This window comes from Chenopodium quinoa, unplaced genomic scaffold, assembly GCF_001683475.1.
Source record: "Chenopodium quinoa cultivar QQ74 unplaced genomic scaffold, ASM168347v1, whole genome shotgun sequence".
NCBI lineage: Eukaryota > Viridiplantae > Streptophyta > Magnoliopsida > Caryophyllales > Amaranthaceae > Chenopodium > Chenopodium quinoa.
In genome coordinates, this window is record NW_018744151.1 from 1,847,287 (window position 1) to 1,866,729 (window position 19,443).

A 19,443-nucleotide genomic window follows, 5' to 3' on the forward strand; every position below is an offset into this window, starting at 1 on the left:
TTAAGCCTTAACTGTAGAGGGTTGGGCAATACTTCTGCAGTTAATAATCTCCAAAACTTAGTTCGGAAAGAGGCCCCGTATTTTATATTTCTTACGAAGAAGAAACTTAGTAATGTTGAAATGAATAAAATTCGTTCGAAGCTTGTAGGCTATGATGGACTAGCGGTGGATAGTTGTGGGAGGTCGTGTGGGTTGCTTTATTGTGGCTTAAGGCTATTGAGGTGAATCTTTTGTCTATGTCGGTTCATCACATCGATGTCATGGTTAAGAGGGGTATTGGGGATTCAGAATGGTGGTTGACAGGCTTTTATGGTTGGCCGGAAGTGCAAAATAGGCATTTATCATGGAAACTTCTTAGGGAGCTGGCGAGTAGAGGATCGAAGCCTTGAGTGCGTATTGGTGATTTTAAAGAAATTTTATTCTAGTAGGAGAAGAAGGGTGGGAATGATAGGGCTCTATGGCAGATGGAGAACTTTTGTGAGGCTCTTAATGCATGCGTGCAGCTTGTGTAATGTTCCGTGTGGTGGTTATGAATTCACTTTCGATAATGGGCAAGTGGGTGTTGATAATGTGCAATGCCATCTTGATAGGTCATTAGCAAACTTAGAGTGGATGAAGATGTTTTTTAAAGCTAAATTGCATAATCTAGACCGCGAATGGTCAGACCATGCGCCTATTAAGCTTTTATTGGTGGATGGGGAAGGCATAGAAAAAGCTAGGGAGAAGTTATTCAGATTTGAGCAAGTCTGGACTGAGCATGAGAAGTGTGCTGAAGTGATAGAAAACGCGTGGCTCGTGGGGGGAGTTCGGTGGAGTCAAAGCTGGCTTATTGTGCTGAGGAGCTAAAATTTTGGAGTGATAAGGAGTTTGGTCGAGTGTTTAAAGAAATAAGGAAGAGACTTAGTGTGTTAAATAGGGGTGGAAGAGATGAAAATCAGATTAAGGAGAGAAAGAAAGTTGTTAGGGAGCTTAATGAGTTACTTCACCAAGAAGAATTGTATTGGAGGCAACGTTCCCGAGCATTATGGTTGACGGCTGGGGAAAAAAATCCTCTTTCTTTCATCGAAAGGCTTCGCAACAGCGCCAAAAGAACAGCATTGTTCGATTGGAGTTGAATGATGGCACCCAGCACACTGATTTGGAGGGGATTTGCAGAGTGGCCGTGGGCTATTTTCAAAATCTTTTTACTTCTTCTCAACCGATTGATATGGAGGAGGCGTTGGGTGGCATTGAGCATAGAGTGACAGATAATATGAATGCGGGATTGTGTGCTCCTTTCACTTCAGAGGAGGTTCTTTTAGCTCTAAAGCAGATGCACCCTTTGAAGGCCCTGGGTCCTGATGGTACGTGTCCCCTATTTTTTCAAACTTATTGGCATATTGTTGGAAATGATGTCTTTTCTCTTGTGTTTGGTGTTTTAAATGTATTCCGAGGGAAATTAATAAGACTTTTATTGTGCTCATTCCGAAAAAGAAAGCCCCGGATAAAATGACAGAGTTTCGCCCTATAAGCTTATGTAATGTGGTATATAAGCTGATCACTAAGGTGCTTGCTAATCGTTTAAAGGTTATTTTGTCTAATATTACATCTGTAAACCATAGTGCTTTTACCCCAGCACTACAAGAAAAATGTCTTTTCGTAGCGATTGTACATTCGCTACAATATGCAAGAATGTTTGTGAAATAATTAAGGAAGTCGTATCATTTTACAATCGCCATGGTTTTCCCATATAAAATCGTTACGGAAAACATAATAATACATATCCACACTATTTTTACACATTTATATAATTTTGAGAAATCATATCATTTACAATCGCCACTAAATCCTAAAAATCGATACGAAAAGCCTTTTCAACACTAGATATATAAATATTAATTGACAAAGAATACATAAAATATGTCATACCTTATTGGTGAAACATTTAGTATAAGAGTTTGAGGTTGCATGTGTCGAATCTTGTAAAGATCATACGCATGTTTTTTTTTTTTGAAGAAAATGAGTTAAACATTAATAGCGATTGTAATCGCTACAATAATCACCACAATTGGATGTAGTTTTTCGTATCGATTATTGAGGCCAACCCCAGCGATATTGAAAACCACTACTAAAGGCTAAGGCAACGGCAACGGGGGATATTGTATTGAATTACCATTCGTTGGGAAAGCTTTTTGTTGCAATTACAATCGATACTAAAGGTTAAAATAATCGCTACGAAAAGGTTATTTTCTTGTAGTGCAGGGAGGCTTATTACAGATAATATTTTAGCAGCATTCGAGGTGTTTCATCATATGAAAAATTAAACAAGTAGTAGTGGCTACTTAGCACTAAAACTTGACATGGCCAAAGCGTATGACAGAGTAGAGTGGGGTTTTCTGAGAGCTGTTATGACAAAGTTGGGTTTTGCAGAGCTCTGGATTGATAGAGTGATGCATTGTGTTTCCTCTGTGTCGTTTTCGATTCTGATAAATGGTGCAACTTTGGGGGAGTTTACTCCGTCTAGGGGTTTACGGCAAGGTAACCCTCTTTCCCCATATTTATTTATTTTATGTGCTGAGGCGTGGTCGGACCTTTTGAATAAGGCGGTGGAGACAGGTTGTTTACATGGTATCAAGGTGGCGCCTACGGCTCCCTTTATTTCACATTTGCTTTTTGCGGATGACAGTATTATTTTTACTAAAGCAGATGCAGAGGAGATTAATTCGATCAGAAATATTCTCCAATGTTATGAGATGGCGTCGGGACAGATGGTGAATTTGGATAAAACGACGGTGTCGTTTAGTAAGGGAGTTTCGGAAGAGATGAAGGGGGAGCTAGCCAGTTTGTTGGGGGTAAAAATGGTTGATATTCATGATAAATACCTCGGGCTCCCAACAATTGTTGGAAGGTCGAAAAGGGTGATCACTAAGGGTGTTCGAGAGAAATTGTGGAAGAGGTTGCAGGGTTGGAAGGGGGGAATGTTATCTAAGGTGGGTCGGGAGGTCCTGATTAAGGCAGTTGCCCAATCTATCCCTACCTACGCAATGAGTGTGTTTAGATTCCCTTATTCGTTATGTGATGAGTTGCGTTCGTTGGTGTCGAATTTTTGGTGGGGTCAAAAAAAGGGAGCGCGAAAAATTCACTGGGTTGCTTGGAGGAAGTTATGTGAGCCGAAGGCGGTAGGTGGTTTGGGATTTCGTGATTTTAAATTTTTTATCGGGAAGCAAGCGTGGAGAATCTTGAGTCGGCTGGATTGTTTGATTGCCAAAATTCTAAAAGCTCGATATTTTGAAAATGGTGATTATTTGAGTTCAGAGCTACGGAGTAATCCAAGCTATACTTGGCGGGGAATTTGGGGAGTTAAGTGGGCGGTACAAAGGGAGGGGAATGAGGTGGAGGGTTGGGGATGGTCTCAATATTCCTGTGTGGGGCTGCCTGTGGATTCCCAACCCACAATCTAGGAAGGTCATCTCTTCCTGTGTTGAGGCGCGTATGGGGCTGAAGGTTTGTGATCTCATACATTTGCCTACTGCTTCTTGGAATACTTCACTCATTAAGGAGATATTTTTGTCGTTTGAGTGGGATAGAATATTGGGTATCCCACTAAGTTTTAGACTCCCTGATGATGTGTTGTGATTGGATCTTGAGAAAGGTGGAAGGTATTCAGTCTGGTCTGCATATAGAGCCATCTTTGGTGACAGTGAATCGGATCATGTTGCATCGTCGTCTGGTGTGTCCTCTTTTTGGAACAAGGTATGGAGCGTTAACACTATCCCTCGTATTAAAATTTTCTTTTGAAGAGCTTATAGGGGGGTGCTTCCAACTGCTAGGGGGTTGAGTAAACACATCCCTAGTAGAGATGCGCTGTGTGGTGTATGCGGGGTTGGAGATGAGTCGGAGCTGCATTGTCTAAGGGATTGTGTGATAGCTAGGTTGATTTGGGATGCGTGTGAGTTGGGGGAGGATGTGAGGGGTGAGGACAGCGATTTTGGGGAATAGGCAATGGCTTGCTTCGATAAGTTACCTCGCAAAGAACACGAGCTATTTGTCTCGACTTGCTAGGCGGTTTGGACAGCTAGAAATAGGTGGGTTTTTTAGGGCAAAACATGTGATCCTTTGAAAGCTATAGAGTATGTCACTAAGTTGATGCGTGAGCTAAATAATGATGACGATGGGACTGTTACGAGGGGAAGAGCTGGAAGAAAGAATTGGAAACCACCAAGGGAGGGGTTCGTGAAGGTGAATGTTGATGGGGGAGTTTTAGAAGGGAAGGGAGCATCAGCTGGGGCTGTGATTCGGGATGCGGAAGGGGTGGCTATGCTGGCTGCAGCATGGCAGGTGGAGGACAGATGGGATGCGAGGATAGCTGAAGTTAAGGCTCTCTTCTAGGGCTTGAAGGCTGCGGTAGATTTTGGTTACAGGAAAGTGGTTATGGAGAGTGATTGTTTGGAGCTTGTGAACGCAATTTCAACACACGAGAAGGGAAGCAACGGTTTCACATTATATTGGATGATATTTATCATGTTTGTAACTGTTTAGAGTCGGTTTCTTGGAGTTTCGTTCGTAGAGAAGGCAATAAGGATGCCCATGAACTAGCACATTGCTTGCCATGGGGAACTAGCAATAGATTTTGGTTTTCTGATTTTCCTAGTTGCATTGTACCTATTTTGGAACATGATCTTCCTATGAATGAAAGCTAAGGTCTGTGAGACCTCTTTTCAAAAAAAAAAGATATTGGATAGAGATGAGATTTTGAAACCAAAGCGGGAAAATCCCCCGAAATATTTTGGGGGCCTAAATCAATCAAATTGGGGGGAAATTGAAATATTTTCAGATTTAGGGTATTTTTTAAATACGGAGTAATGGGTTTGAATTTTGAACCGTTGCAATGCTTCAATGCTTGGACTTTTTAGGGGTATGGACGTATGGTTTAATAGTAGTCATGACCTAGTCCTAGTCCAGTGACTCTAGTCTCTCGTCTTGTCATCCTCTTTTCATGGTGGTGTTCTAATTACAATTTAAGTACAACTTGTAATTGGTTTGTATTATTGCTGATTTATCATTCTAATTTTACAATGTTAAAGAGTAGTTACGGACTTTAATTAAGGTAGGTTGTCAGTTCGTTAAAGGTGCAAGGTATACCTTGATTAATGATACAGAGTATTAAAAATGCAACCCATGAAGACTTGAGTAATTTGTAAAATGTAATTGTCTATGATGCATTTGAATCAATCAAGGAAAAGACAAGATTTTAAGAACTTAAAACTGTAAGAGATAGTGCGTGGAGTTTAAAACTCTAACTGATAGTACATGCTGAAATTCTCGAAGTTGTAACTGATGAATATTAACATTTTTTATAAGAAAAACATGTAACTGATAGCCGAGATTCGACGAATCTATACGAATACCTACAATCGAGGAAGTAGCTACAGCCATTTAACTATCGTTATGTAAGAAGCTACAATATTATTATCAGCGTAACTATGGCGATGTGAAGTCCACATTTATCCATGTGATTACTCAAGTTTAATAATCACTTTATTTTGTCATACATTAAATGCACATTACTTGTCGACCACCTACAGTTGTCATGATAGCCATATGAGGGCAACGGAACAACATGTATGATATGAAGAACCCACTTCATGATAACATTGCCATAAAATGATAAAATACTCCATTATATATCTATATACTTTTATCAATACCTGGCAAATCGGTCGATCCGGTCGGTTTCGGTCAGTCAGAACAGGTATCGGACATGACGTGTTTCGGGTCCAATTTTAAGCTATCCAACGGGTTTCGGGTTTGATTTTCTTGTTAAAAAAAAACGTTTCTAACAGGTAGGTTTTAAGGCGGTTTCAGGTTCGGTTTTATTTTTGTAAAGTATACATTTATCCCTTACTACCATAATTCATCACCTGTAACCACACTAGCAAAAATTGGTGAACACATGGGCTCATAACCATCCACGGTTTTATTCTTTTCTAATAATTTTTTTTCTCTTTTATTTCCGCACTTTATATTATTATGCCCTTTATCTTCATTTTTATTTTTCCGCTTTTATCAAGTTGTTGAAATCCCAACCTTAAATTTCTATCAAGTTGATTTTTGGCATGTATAGCTTGGCATTTTGCATTCTTTGATTTGCATTCTTGGGTGAATTCTCTTATTTTGTGTAGTATTCTTGACCTGAAATTTTGCGTATAAAAAAAAAATAACTGAGGATTAAGTTCTGCCCAACATAAAACTTAAAACCTACCCCACCAAAATTGCTTACAAAAAAGTTATTTCATCTAAAATCTGCCTTCATATTGGGATATAAGTTGGATGTTGAGCCCACAACAACTGAAATAACAAAATATAATAGTGAAATAAATCTCTACTCACGAGTTCAATATCGATAACTATCAAATAGTGTTTTTTTTTCCCCATATAGTTTTACCTTATCAGTGCCCAAGTAAATTGCATCAATCAAAGAAAGACACTTGGTGAATGCATAAACAACATGGTTGGGGAAAACAATGGTCCAAAACATGGCACAAGTTAAGGCACTAATATATGTAAAAACAGTTTTACCAAAGTATATTATGGACACATGGTGTTTTCTCAGTTCTCTATTATTTGCCCTCTCTTCTTTTTCTACAAGAACAACTTTTTTTGTTTCTTAAGTTATTACTACCTTTTATAGTTTTGCTCTCAAATTTAAGAGTTTGGATGTCGGTAAGCATAACATGTTGTTTTTGTTGATAAGCCAAATGTGACTTTTAAATCTGCTTTATATTGTGTCTTCTGCCTAATATAGGTGTGCTCCTAAAATCATCAATATAATGTACAATAGATAAGTATCATAATGATGACTAATCAATAAATCATAGCTTATGTAGTTACTTATGCTTCGTGTTAGATCACTTTGCCCTAAAACAACCCTCACATTGCACTACGAACAAGTTTCAAAACATATGCTATCATATGGAGTTTTGTAACGTTTTTGAAAATAAAACCTACATAACCCTTTAAAAAAAGATGGAAGAAAGATCAATCTTGCCACATTATATTCCATGGGTGGATATATTCACAATTTGAATCCATTATATTATATAATTGATCTTATGCAACAAATTTCATTGTTAGGTTAGATCAATCTACTTTGTTAATTGGTTATTCAATGTGCTATTCACCTTGAAACCTTTATAGTTAGCTATAGCTGTCATAAATTAATTATGCATGATAATAATAAGTTGATATCAGGGAAAATGATATTTATTTCTTTATTTCATTATTTGCAAATAACAGGTAAGAAAAAACCTGGACTTAATGAGAAAACTTATGATTAATTAAATGTGAAGTGGTACAACTAACAAACCCTAATACATAAGTGGTAAGGTGTATAGATCGAGTTATAGAAACACTATGGAGCTGAGTCAATTCATTAATCATATCGTTAGATCATTACATGTTGCTTTGCGAGTTGTCAATTTAAGAGTTGTTTTGCATGCACATGCATGCAAACAATCGTGTCTAATGCAAATGATGAGCAACTCAATTAATTGTAGTTTGAGAAAATATTGTGTAAGACGGGCTCACATTAAGTTTATTGAAAAACGAAAAATTATGGGGTAACTTAAATCTATTTAAGGGTAACTTAAATCTGTTTTAGGGTAACTTAAATAATATTTGAAGTCACTATTCAATTTAACGATTATCATTGTAAATCAAGAGGTAATTTATAATTGATGGGGTAATATCATCACTTTTATACATTATAAGTAGTCTTTATGACATAAATTCATCATATAGAAAAACAGGTAACTTAAAATAATATTAGGGTAACTTTTAATCCGTTTTTCATTAATCTAACATGAACCTGTCTTTTCTAATACTTTGTCTTGTAGTTTGATCTCATGTTAATTAAACTTAAGGTCTGTTTTCCCCAACTTGTTTTCAGTTCCGTTCACTTCAATTCAGTTCAGTTCAGTTCAATTCAATTCAATTCAATTTAGTTCAGTTCAATTCAGCTCTTAATTTCCTTCTCTAATATACAATTCATTTAAGCTTAATTCAGTTTGGTTCAGTTCAACTGTTTTCCGCTGAAACAAAAAGGCCCTTAATATCACATATTGCTTACGTCAACATTCCTTGTTTATAGCAACAAAACGCAGTAAATTGAATTTTTTTTTTTTGGCCTTATTATGCCACAACACGTACCTTTTGTTGCAAATAACAAGGGAACAATTCTATTGTGCACCACTTTTAATCCATACTCCACAATAAGTGCGTCGGCTCAGACGTTGCCATATGTGCTACCTTTTTTTTCCACACAATACATATATTCATCTTCCACTCCCATAAATTATTATTAATTTTTAAATTAAAAAATAACATTCAATTTTCTCTATATTTGTATTGAATATATAACATTATGTGGATATTTAAGACACCATAAAAAGTTGGCTGAAACGGTAAGCACATAACTTATATTTAGAAGAGACTACATGTTCAAATTTAGCTAGCATACGATGACATGGCTTAAAAAAAATCATCATTTGACACAATATACAATAGAAAAAACATACTTATATTTCTATATTAATAGTTGGTATAGCTATTTGGACAAATTGCAATAAAGTTATCTTCCTTGGAGTCAAATTGGATCCTAGAAGCATTATGGACATCGTAAATGTTTATCATGATCATGTTATTGTTTATTGCCCATTCTCCCAAACCTAGCACCCACTCACCGCCTCAATAATCCTTTTATACAAGCACTCAAGATTAATGTATCTCACACCACCGCAATTGGATCGATGGTGCATGGAAGAAAAGAAAAAAATAAACTAATGGAAGATGCAAACTGCAGGTTTGTAATCATGCATTAGAAAAGAATAATCAAGGGAATATGAGAGTATAGACATCCTCGGCTCTCTAAGCATAAACTGTTCCTACTGGATTATGCTTCCGTCAGTGTCTGAGGGCTGGTAATGGTTTACCGTCCAATTGCTCACCTACACAGTCTATACAGATTAGCTAGCCCGGGGGTTATCCGGGAATAACCACTCCGATGCTAAAGTTAGTACCTTTGTGAGAAGAAAGTGAAAGAAGAGAGAGAAAGTGTTTTAGAGAGAGAGAGATTCTACCTTTGAAATGAGGATTTGTTTGGGTATTTATAGGAACGCAACCAAGCAGGTGCCACCTATACAGATAGGTGGCACACCGACCTTGGTGCTAGCAGGTGCTTACGCGGCACTAAGCAGCTGTCCACGTGTCAGTGGGACATGCCACGTTCCGAGAAGCAGCTCTCCACGTGGTAGAGCCTAATGCCGGTAAGGACATGAATTATTCCAGGATTAACCATTTCTGTAAACTGCACGGCACTCTTTTACCGGCATATTATGATACTACCGGTATATCCCGTACAACTAGCCCCCCAAGTGAGGACGTTAGTAAAACTGACGTGCTCACTTGCGATGGAACACGGTGGTGGTATGTACAATGCAGCATACAAGCATGCTTAGAAAACGAAAAGAAAATGTACGATTTGCCCCCCAAGTGAGCAAATGGACGGTAGTAATTTGCTCAATAAAGCAACAAGAAAAAATCTACGATTTTCCCCCAAGTGAACAAATGGACGATAGTAATTTGCTCAATAAATCAACAAGAAAAAATCTACGATTTGCCCCCAAGTGAGCAAATGGACGGTAGTAATTTGCTCAATAAATCAACAAGAAAAAATTTATGATTTGCCCCCAAGTGAGCAAATGGACGGTAGTAATTTGCTCAATGAAGCATGGAAAAAATGCCGACATGGTTATTGTGAATTAAATATGACACCGAAAATAGGAGGTAAAACGATTTGTTGTTTATTTAAAAATTTATCCCCGAGGATTTGGCGGGAAAATGTAATAAAGTAATGGGGCACGTGTCAGTCATCGAAGCAGGTTAATTTTGAAAAGGTGTTTTATCACAGCCGTTGGATTGCATGCAGTAAATGTCACATCAACCGCTTCATTTGGACAGTATAAATAGCTTATTTCGCACTTTGACCCTTCATTTTCTTTGCGAAAAAATTTCGAAAAATTTCTACTTCACTTCGCTCGTACTGCGCTTATATTTCTGCAATTCAAGGCTCAATTTGTCAAGGGTTTGTTCAGTTGTATTGTGACGGGTATTTGTAAACGGAGGACACTTAATTTCCGAGTTACGCTTCAAGAGTTGAGTTCAAAAAAGAGGTAAAAAACCCTAACTTTCTTTTCGATTTCTCACTGGTTTGTGGTTAGGTAGATTTTGCATTTATTTCATTATTTGTGAATGTCTGGTTCTGGAATGCATGCAAATATGAGTAAAGCCAATGAGGCTGAACTCTGTACACCCTTAACTTCTATAGAAGAAAGAGAAGCTTATTACCGTCATAAGTTTCTGGCTGACGCCGAGAAGGCTTTGCGTCCTACCAACCCCGATATTGCAGAGGACATAGAGATTGTCGATGTTGAGCTTATTAGCGTTCAATATCATTTACGGTCAAATTTGGATTTATTTAATCAATACGGCACTAATATTGACAGGATGCCGAGAACAAAACATACAAGTTACCAACTTGAGGTTGGTGAAAGCAGTAGACCCTCTGTTGATGAAGAAATGGTTGACCCTGAGCCTGAGGTTTCGGATATCCGAGAAGAGGATATCCGGTCAGTCGAAGATAGCCTAGAACGGCAGGAAAGCGGGGGTGAAAGCATCGGTAATGAAGACGATGCAGGTGGGTCAGAAGAGGGTGAGCAGGGAGAAGGTGAAGAGGAAGAAAATGACGAGACCGATGAAGAAATTGTTACAGATTTCAACCTTGCTGCTCAGATTGCAGAAGAGGAACGTCTCGACGAGGAATATGACTCGGATCAAGATGATCCGAAGAATCTAGAACCTCAAGAAATTCCTAGCGACTATGAAATAACTGAGGCAGTTGTGGATCCGGTATGGTTGCAGACCGCCACCGAAAAAGATTATTGCCAACATGGTAAACGCTTCTACCGTCTCCCAGACGGTTACGAACTGAGACTACCGAATAACAGTCAGACGGCTTTGGACTGTCCTCCCGGCCACATTGTTGTGTATGCAAAGCATTTAGAGTTTGGTTTACGGTTTCCACTCCATCATTATATCGAAAAAATATTCAGGGCTTGGAACGTTGCAATTGCACAGCTAACGCCTCCGACCATCCGAAATATTGTCTCTCTTGTCTGGGTTATGATTTTTATGGACTTTCCCCTTACCCTGAACTTATTTCGGAGGTTACATTGGATAAAAAGAGATAGTCAGTCGCCCGGATGGTGGTCCCTTTTTACCGCTCCCGGTAAATGTACGGTGTGGCCGAAATTGACCAGTTGCAAGAACTGGAAGAATGAGTTTTACTTTATGAGTGTGCCTGACGATTTTACTGTTCGTAGGACGTTTCATCACCCACACAGCATGTTTGAGACCATACGGTCGAGAAAGTTAGGACCGATGGAGAAAAAGGCTTTTAAATGGTTTAATTGTACATATGTTAGGGCTGGTAAGAAGAATAAAGCCGTTCCGGGGGTGTGGTTGCCCCATTGTAATTATATACTGGGAAACGCCCCTCTTTCTCATGTCGGTCTCTGCCATACCGATGCTTTTGGTATGGATGAATTTAAGTATTATATAAATTTGCTTATATTTGCCTTCACCGTATTTGTGATTTCTAAATAATTTACAAGTGCGTTGTCTGCTTATTCTCGTACCTACCTGTGTGTATTTACTTACACTTTCTTTTTTTTTATTATTTTTTTTTTACGCCCAAGCTTACCTTTACCATATCGGTTATTGACGTTTATTATCGGTTTGCCTTTCACCAGGTCTTGACAAGCTTGACTTTAGCCGATTAGGGTTGCATTCTGACAGGAGAGTGAAGCACCAATGCCCAGATTGGCCAAAGAAGTCATACGACACCCTGCCCTCTTTCACTACCAGAGCCTCCACAAAAAAAAGAAAAAGGCGACAGGATATGGCCCCTACCGAGCGCACTACTAAGCCCCGCACCCTAGCTGTAAAAAGGGGTGGCGGGAATGCATCTAAGAGGACTTCCGAGCCCTCCGACTGAGAGCCACAGAAGCAACAGAAAAGACATGATGGCGACACGGCCCCTCTCCGTCCGGAGGTGCAGGAATCTTGGCCGGATGGAGTCGTCAACCTAGAGGACGAGACCGAACCCCAACCGGCAAAGAAGCTGACGGTCACCCTAAGAGATCCAAAAAGTCTTGGGGTCAGCACCGAGGTCAGAACCGGCCAGATGGCCAGCATCGAAAAGCCTCCAAGCAGGGAGACGACAATCATCTCGGGGCGCACTGGCGGCCTAAATCATAATGCTTTCGTCCCGGCTGGCGTCACTGATTTTATCGAGATTCCTCACGTCAGAATCCCGACAGAAGTCATTGACGGGCTCGCTGTGCCCTCTGGTGCTGCCGGTGACCCATCGCACCCCCGGATCAACGTCAATCGCGGAGAGTCTGTTCTCTGTGACGACCCTGCGACCGGCGAAAGCATGGGGTGGAGGGTACTCAAGGACCTGGCGACGCCATCCGACAGGCCTGTCAACCGGGCTGCTGCTCCCTGCGGTCAGCTAATGAACAACATGCTCCGGGTAATATAGCATTCTTACCTGCTAGATATGTATCATATCTGTGTAACATATTTTTGTTCTCTATATTGCTGTTTATATTTATTAACGGCAATGTCTGTTATCGTCTACTAGACCGTCAACTCTGATGTCGAGGTGGTACACATGTACCATCATTATCAGCGCGTTGCCGATAATGCTGAGACCAAGCTGAAGAAGGCTGACGACGCTTGTAAGCTCGTCGTCAAAGAGCGCGACAAGGTTAAATCCGACATAAAAACTTTGCAAAAGCAAGTGTCCGAGCTAAACAGGAAGCTGGCGGATCAGGAGCTACTACAAAAGAAGGTAGCCAGCCTTGAGCAGAGCCGGAAGGACGAGAGGGATGCTAAGGCAAAGCTGGCCAGCCAAGTTGAGGAGATGGAGCGCGACAAGCCGGGAATCAGGCGCCGAGCCGTTAATCGGTTCCTGCAGACCGACCTCTATGCCAACTTGCTGGTTGACCGGTACACTGCCGGATGGGTCTCTGCGCATCGTTGTGTGTGCAAAGCGGAGGGGTGGGATTCAACGAAATGGCAGGCTGTCGAGAAGGCCTTTAACGAGGAAAGGAACCACTCTCCTACCAGCTATGAGAGTGAATACTTTGACGAGCTCCCCCTGCATGCTGTGATAACCAACTTAGACCCACGCGAGTTGCCGGAAGCGGAGTTTGATGACGCCCTTATCAGTAGCCCTATTGCCACTTATGCTGGTAAAGATGGGTCTGCCGGTCCCTCCAGTAAAGAAGTTGAAAAAGAGCCTGTTAACGCGGGTGAATCAACCAAGGAGGCAGACAAGAATTAATCAGGAGGGCAGTCATCCCTGGGCTGTAATATTCATGCTTGTCTGTATCTGTTTTATGCTTCAAACAATTATATCCGTCTGTATTATGTCACATTTTTTCTTTCAATTGTTTTGGACATTTTATTTGCGTATGTATGTACTCGTTACAATTTATTTCTCCCATCTTTACCGTAATCTCATTTAATGATTGCCCTCCTTGAATCGCGTTTTAGTTACTCCTTGATTTTTAACACGAATTTACGTTTTCGGCTTTCAAAATTACACTTCTTGGTATTTTACTTGCGATTTAAAATATTTGGAAGACCCAAAAACGCACTCAACCTTGTTATCGGTATTTTCAAAATACATCTTACCAATAATACTTTTTTATCGGTATTTCTAAGATATATCTTACCAATAATACTTTATTATCGGTATTTCTAAGATATACCCTACCAACAATACATCTTACCAATAATTCTTTATTATCGGTATTTCCAAGATACATCTTACCAATAATACTTTATTATCGGTATTTCTAAGATATACCCTACCAATAATACTCCACGAGTTTTTTGGCAGAATTTATTCGTAAACAAATTCTGGGAAAACTCTGGAATGCCTGTGCTGAATATCGGATATAAAACATATTGAGATAAAGTATCCAACCTTTGTCAGGCTGAGCAAAGGCAGTGGATCAGACCGCACTTTCAACTCCCCTTGAGGTCCATTATCATTATTATTATTTTTTTATATATTCCCTCACTTGAACGACCGAGTCAGCTAGCTAGGCTGTGATCAGATCGTATCGAAAGTAGGTAATAAGATTATATTTCATAGGTGTCGAAATAGATTACAATACTAGCAAATGCCGTTAACATATGTGTGACAACATGTCATCAAATAGATACATAAAATAGAACATATTTACGTTTCACATGAAATATTTCTTTAACACACTAGCGTTCCAAACATTCTTCAGGGGAACACCTTCAAGGGTCATTAGCCGATAAGACCCTTGCCTAAGTGTTTCATATATTTGGTAAGGCCCCTCCCAAGTCGCGGTGAATTTACCCTCTGCGTTCCCTTTACCAGTCGCGGCTGTTCTACGCAGAACTAAATCACCATCTTCCATGGGCCGATAATTGACGCGCCGATTATAAGCATGTCTCATTCGGTTTTTGTATGCCGCAGACTTTATGGCAGCTGTCAACCTTACTTCCGGTAGGCAATCCAATTGCTGTCGAAGCAGCAAATCATTTTGACTTTCGCAGAAGTGTTGTACCCGAAAAGAAGGTAATCCCACTTCCGCCGGAACCACAGCCTCTGAGCCGAAAGCAAGGTTAAAAGGAGATTCCCCCGTTGTTTCCCTTGTTGTCGTACGATTTGCCCATAAAATTTCAGGTATCAGATCTCCCCACAAGCCTTTAGCGTCTTCTACCTTTTTCTTAATTGCCCCTAGTATCTGCTTGTTAGCGGCCTCAGCTTGGCCGTTTGACTGCGGGTGACATACCGCTGCGTACGCAAACTTGACTTTGTATATGCTTAAAAAGTCTTTTACCGGGCTGCAATCAAATTGTGAACCGTGATCAAACACCATTGCTGTCGGCAATCCGAAACGCTTAAAGATGCTTTTCCAGATAAACTTCTTTACCTCACTTGCTGTAATCTTTACTACCGGCTCTACTTCTATCCATTTGGTGAAGTAGTCTATCCCCACAATCAAGAACTTACGGCCACCTGTTGCTGACGTAAACGGCCCAATGATGTCCATCCCCCACTGAGCAAATGGGATTGGGTTAAGAATGGGTGTTAAATCATTTGGAGGTTGGTTAATCACCGGGCCGTACTTCTGGCATTTGTCACATTTTTTAGCATATTCCATGGTATCCGCATTCATTGTCGGCCAATAGTAGCCCCGTTTCATTGCTTCTAAGGACATTGACCGACCCCTCGCATGATTACCGCAATCACCCTCGTGTATTTCTTCTATCAGCCTTGCCGACTCATAAGCCGTTAGAGGTGTCCACCGTGCGAGTCGTGCGAGCTGGGTTAGGGTTAGGTGGGTCGCGGGTTGGGGTTTCATGACACACGGCACGACACACGTAGGGTAGGGTGGGCCGGGTCATGGGTTGGGTCGGAGAAGTTGGACACACCAGGGTTAGGTTCGTGGGTTAGACGAGTCGTGGGTGGGTCGAGCTGGGTTTGTGGGTTAGACGGATCGTGGGTGGGTCGAGCTGGGTTTGTGGGTTAGACGGGTCATGGGTGGGTCGAGCTAGGTTCGTGGGTTAGACGGGTCAAGGTGGGTTAGTGAGTTAGGGTGGGTCGAAGGGTGGGTTAGTGGGTTAGGGTCGGGTGGGTTTGTGGGTTAGGCGGGTTAGGGTCGGGTGGGTTAGTGGGTTAGGGTCGGGTGGGTTTGTGGGTTAGGGTCGGGTGGGTTTGTGGGTTAGGGTCGGGTGGGTTCGTGGGTTAGGGTCGGGTGGGTTGTGTGGTGTTTTAATTTTTACAAAATTAACAATTTGATGGCTTGCTCTTAATTAAGATGCCTACGTATCCTTATATTATAAAATAAGGAATCAAAGCCAGCGTAGTTCTTATATTGTACTTCTTTTGAAATTTGGGGGGGGGGCTTGGACCTATCTTTAGAAAACTAAAATTTAATTTTGCAATTAAATTGTAATTTTCGAAAAATAAGTTGCCTACGTATCCCGAAAGAATCAAAGCCCACGTAGTTCTTAGCGTACCTGATTTAGACTTTTCTAGCCACCCATGTTTGTTGCATCATCATCCCCGGAAGCTGCATCATCCGTTGACGACTCCAATATCATCACAGGATCATCTTCATCGTCTTCGTCTTCCTTTAAACCTTGAGTTCTTCTTTCAGCTTGATCCCAATCTTTCTTACAAACACAAATTTGAATGCTTTCCGGAGTTAAGCGAGATCTTTTTTCATCTAACACTCTTCTACCTGCACTAAAAGCAGACTCGGAAGCAACAGATGAAGCGGGAACTGCAAGTATATCTTTTGCAATTCTCGCCAATATAGGAAAACTTTTTTTATGTTCTTGCCACCATTTTATAATTTGAAAGTTGTTGTTGGTCTCATGTTGATATGACAAATAATCATTAATAGCAAGTGTTGAAGAAGATGATGATGAGAATGATGTAGATGCTTTGTGTTTTTTTTTCATAACTTTATCAAGAAAACCAAATCTAGAATCGGAAGTGCTAGTAGTAGTTGGTGTTGCCAAATCAAAACCATAAATAGATGCATAATGATCATAAAGGTCTCCCAAAACAGATTTGCATTTGTTAATATATTCACTAACATCATAATCGATACTTAAACTTGTATAATAAAATTCTAAAAGATTTTCCAAACCTTCAACTTTGACACCGGGGTCAAGAATAGCAGCAATTCCATAAATGATTGGAAATTCACTAAAATAAGTATGCCACTTACGTTTCATGCTATCAAGAACGGGACGAAGTCCATCAATCTTCATATGCTCTTCGATGGTGTGAACAACTTTAACACACTCAATTATGACTAAATGAACGTTAGGCTCATAAATATAAGAGAAAATATGAGTTGCACTATCAAAAGCATTTAAAACATCACGAACAAAAGAAGCATTAGTCCAATGACTTTCGGTTATTAACTCAGTAGGATCAACACGAGTCTCATTGTAAAGTTGGGTCAAAATATCACGATACTTTATAGCATCACTCAACAACTTGAAAGTAGAATTCCAACGGGTAGGGGTATCAATAGACCATTGTCTTTTCTTAAGACCTCTCTCTTTACAAATAGCTATGTACTTTCTTCTAACTGACTGAGTAATCCTAATCCATTTTATAACTGTTCTAATTGGGTTTAGCAATGGTTGCAACTCAGCGAGACCCTCTTGAACAGACAAATTCAAAATATGAGCACAACATCTAACATGCAAGAGACTACCACCCAACAACAAATTCAACTCGGAGTCATTTTTCAAATAGTCAATACACTTTGTGTTTGCAGTTGCATTATCAAGAGACAAAGAAAAAACTTTATTATTCAAGTGAAATTCTTTTAAACAATCCAAAATACGAACTTTGATGTTAAAACCGGTATGCCTTTCTTCCATAGCTTGAAAATATAGTATACGTTTTTGAATAAACCAATCATCATCCACCCAATGAGCAGTAATGCAAAGAAAAGGTTCGCCAAAACTAGAAGTCCATGTATCACTTGTAAAACTAACACGACCATCAAAAGTACGAAATAATTCAATCAAACCACTCCTATACTTATAATAAGAAGTTTGTGTATAACGTCTTAGGGTATTTCTGGGGACACGAGTAAATGCAGGTTGTAATGCAACTTTATTAAAATGCTCAACGTTTGCATTTTCACCGTAACTAAAAGGGTATTCATTAGCAATAACTAAAGTACTCATTTCATCAATCATTCTATCTTTATTATAAATGAAAGGTGTACCTCCGCCGGGTTGGTTCATGTATCCACCCAATTGTGTTTGGACGCCACCCCCCGAAGGACGGGGGCCATTTTCGAACAAGTCGTGTTTATTTTGCAAATGCCGACTCAAGGTTCCGGTTCCATCTCCCGTTTTCCAATTATATGACTTGACATTTGCACCTAGCGCCTTGCAAACTAGGCATGTACACGTGAACCTCTTTGGTTGACCAGGTTGCCATCCCGGGGGTGTGACCTCAACTCGTTCAAAATGTTTCCACACCCAAGAAAAATGTGCTCGACCTCTACTTTCACCGCCACCACCTTTCATAAATCAAATTATTAAAATTAATTTTTAAATGCTATTCATGAAAATAAGCTTTTAAATTTTAAATATTTTAATTATACTTATTTAAACGCATTTTTCATGGTAATTAACTAATTGTAAATCATAGAAAATTGGAAACTAAACTAACTTTATAATCATTAATAATAGTTTTTTTAAATATTCATAACAATAAAAATTTAATTAGAAATTACCTTGAGATGAAGGTTGAGATGTTGGTTGCGATGGAGGTGGCATAGTTGAACTTGATGATTGGTGGGACTCGTGGGAGAAATGTTGTGGTGGAGACGTTTGAATATTTTGCCTATCTCCTAAACCATAATCTCCATATTCATTGACAAATTGGTTTAAATTTTTCGTATTAATTTCATACGAAAAATTTGCACCACCACTCCTTTGGCTACCACTTCGACCACCACTTTGACTCCTTCCCATTCCTCCTCTTGAGCTCATTTTTTTTTGTATGATTACTAATTATAATATGGAGAAGAACTTTTTTTTTTTTAGAATCTTAAGAATACTAATAATAATATTAAGGAGATTTTTTTTAACAAAAATATAACTCTATATAACACTTGAGAATTTGAGAACAATAAGAATTTTTAAGTAAGAGAGAAAGAAAGCTTGAATTTGTGTGGAAATTTGAGTGAAATGGAATTGGTATTTATAGGAAAAATAGAATGGATGATCATACACTTAAAAAACTAGCCGTTAGATACAAAAAACTAGCCGTTAGATACAAAAAACTAGCCGTTTTTTTTTAAAATGGATGTTAGGCCGTGCGGGCCGTGCGGGTCGTGCGAATTGTGCGGGCTGTGCGGGCCGTGCGGGTTGTGCGTGCGGGCCGTGCGGGTTGTGCCGGCCGTGCGGGTTGGGTGGGTCATGCGTGCGGGTTGGGTGGGTCATGCGTGCGGGTTAGGTGGGTTGGCTCGTGCGGGTTGGGTGGGTCATTCGTGCGGGTGGGCCGTGCGGGCTGGGTTGTGCCAGGTGGGTCGGGTTAGGTGGGTTCACGGGCTAGGTGTGTCGAATTAAATGAGTCAAAACGGGTTGTGCGATTTGGGTCGAATCAAACGGGTTAAACTGAGCTGGGTTGAAATGGGTTGTGTCGAAAATTCTGGACCCACGACACAACCCGGATTAAATCCGAGCTGTGCCGGGCTGTGCCGGATTGAAACCGGGTCGGACCCACGTGACCCACCAGCCGTGCGAGTT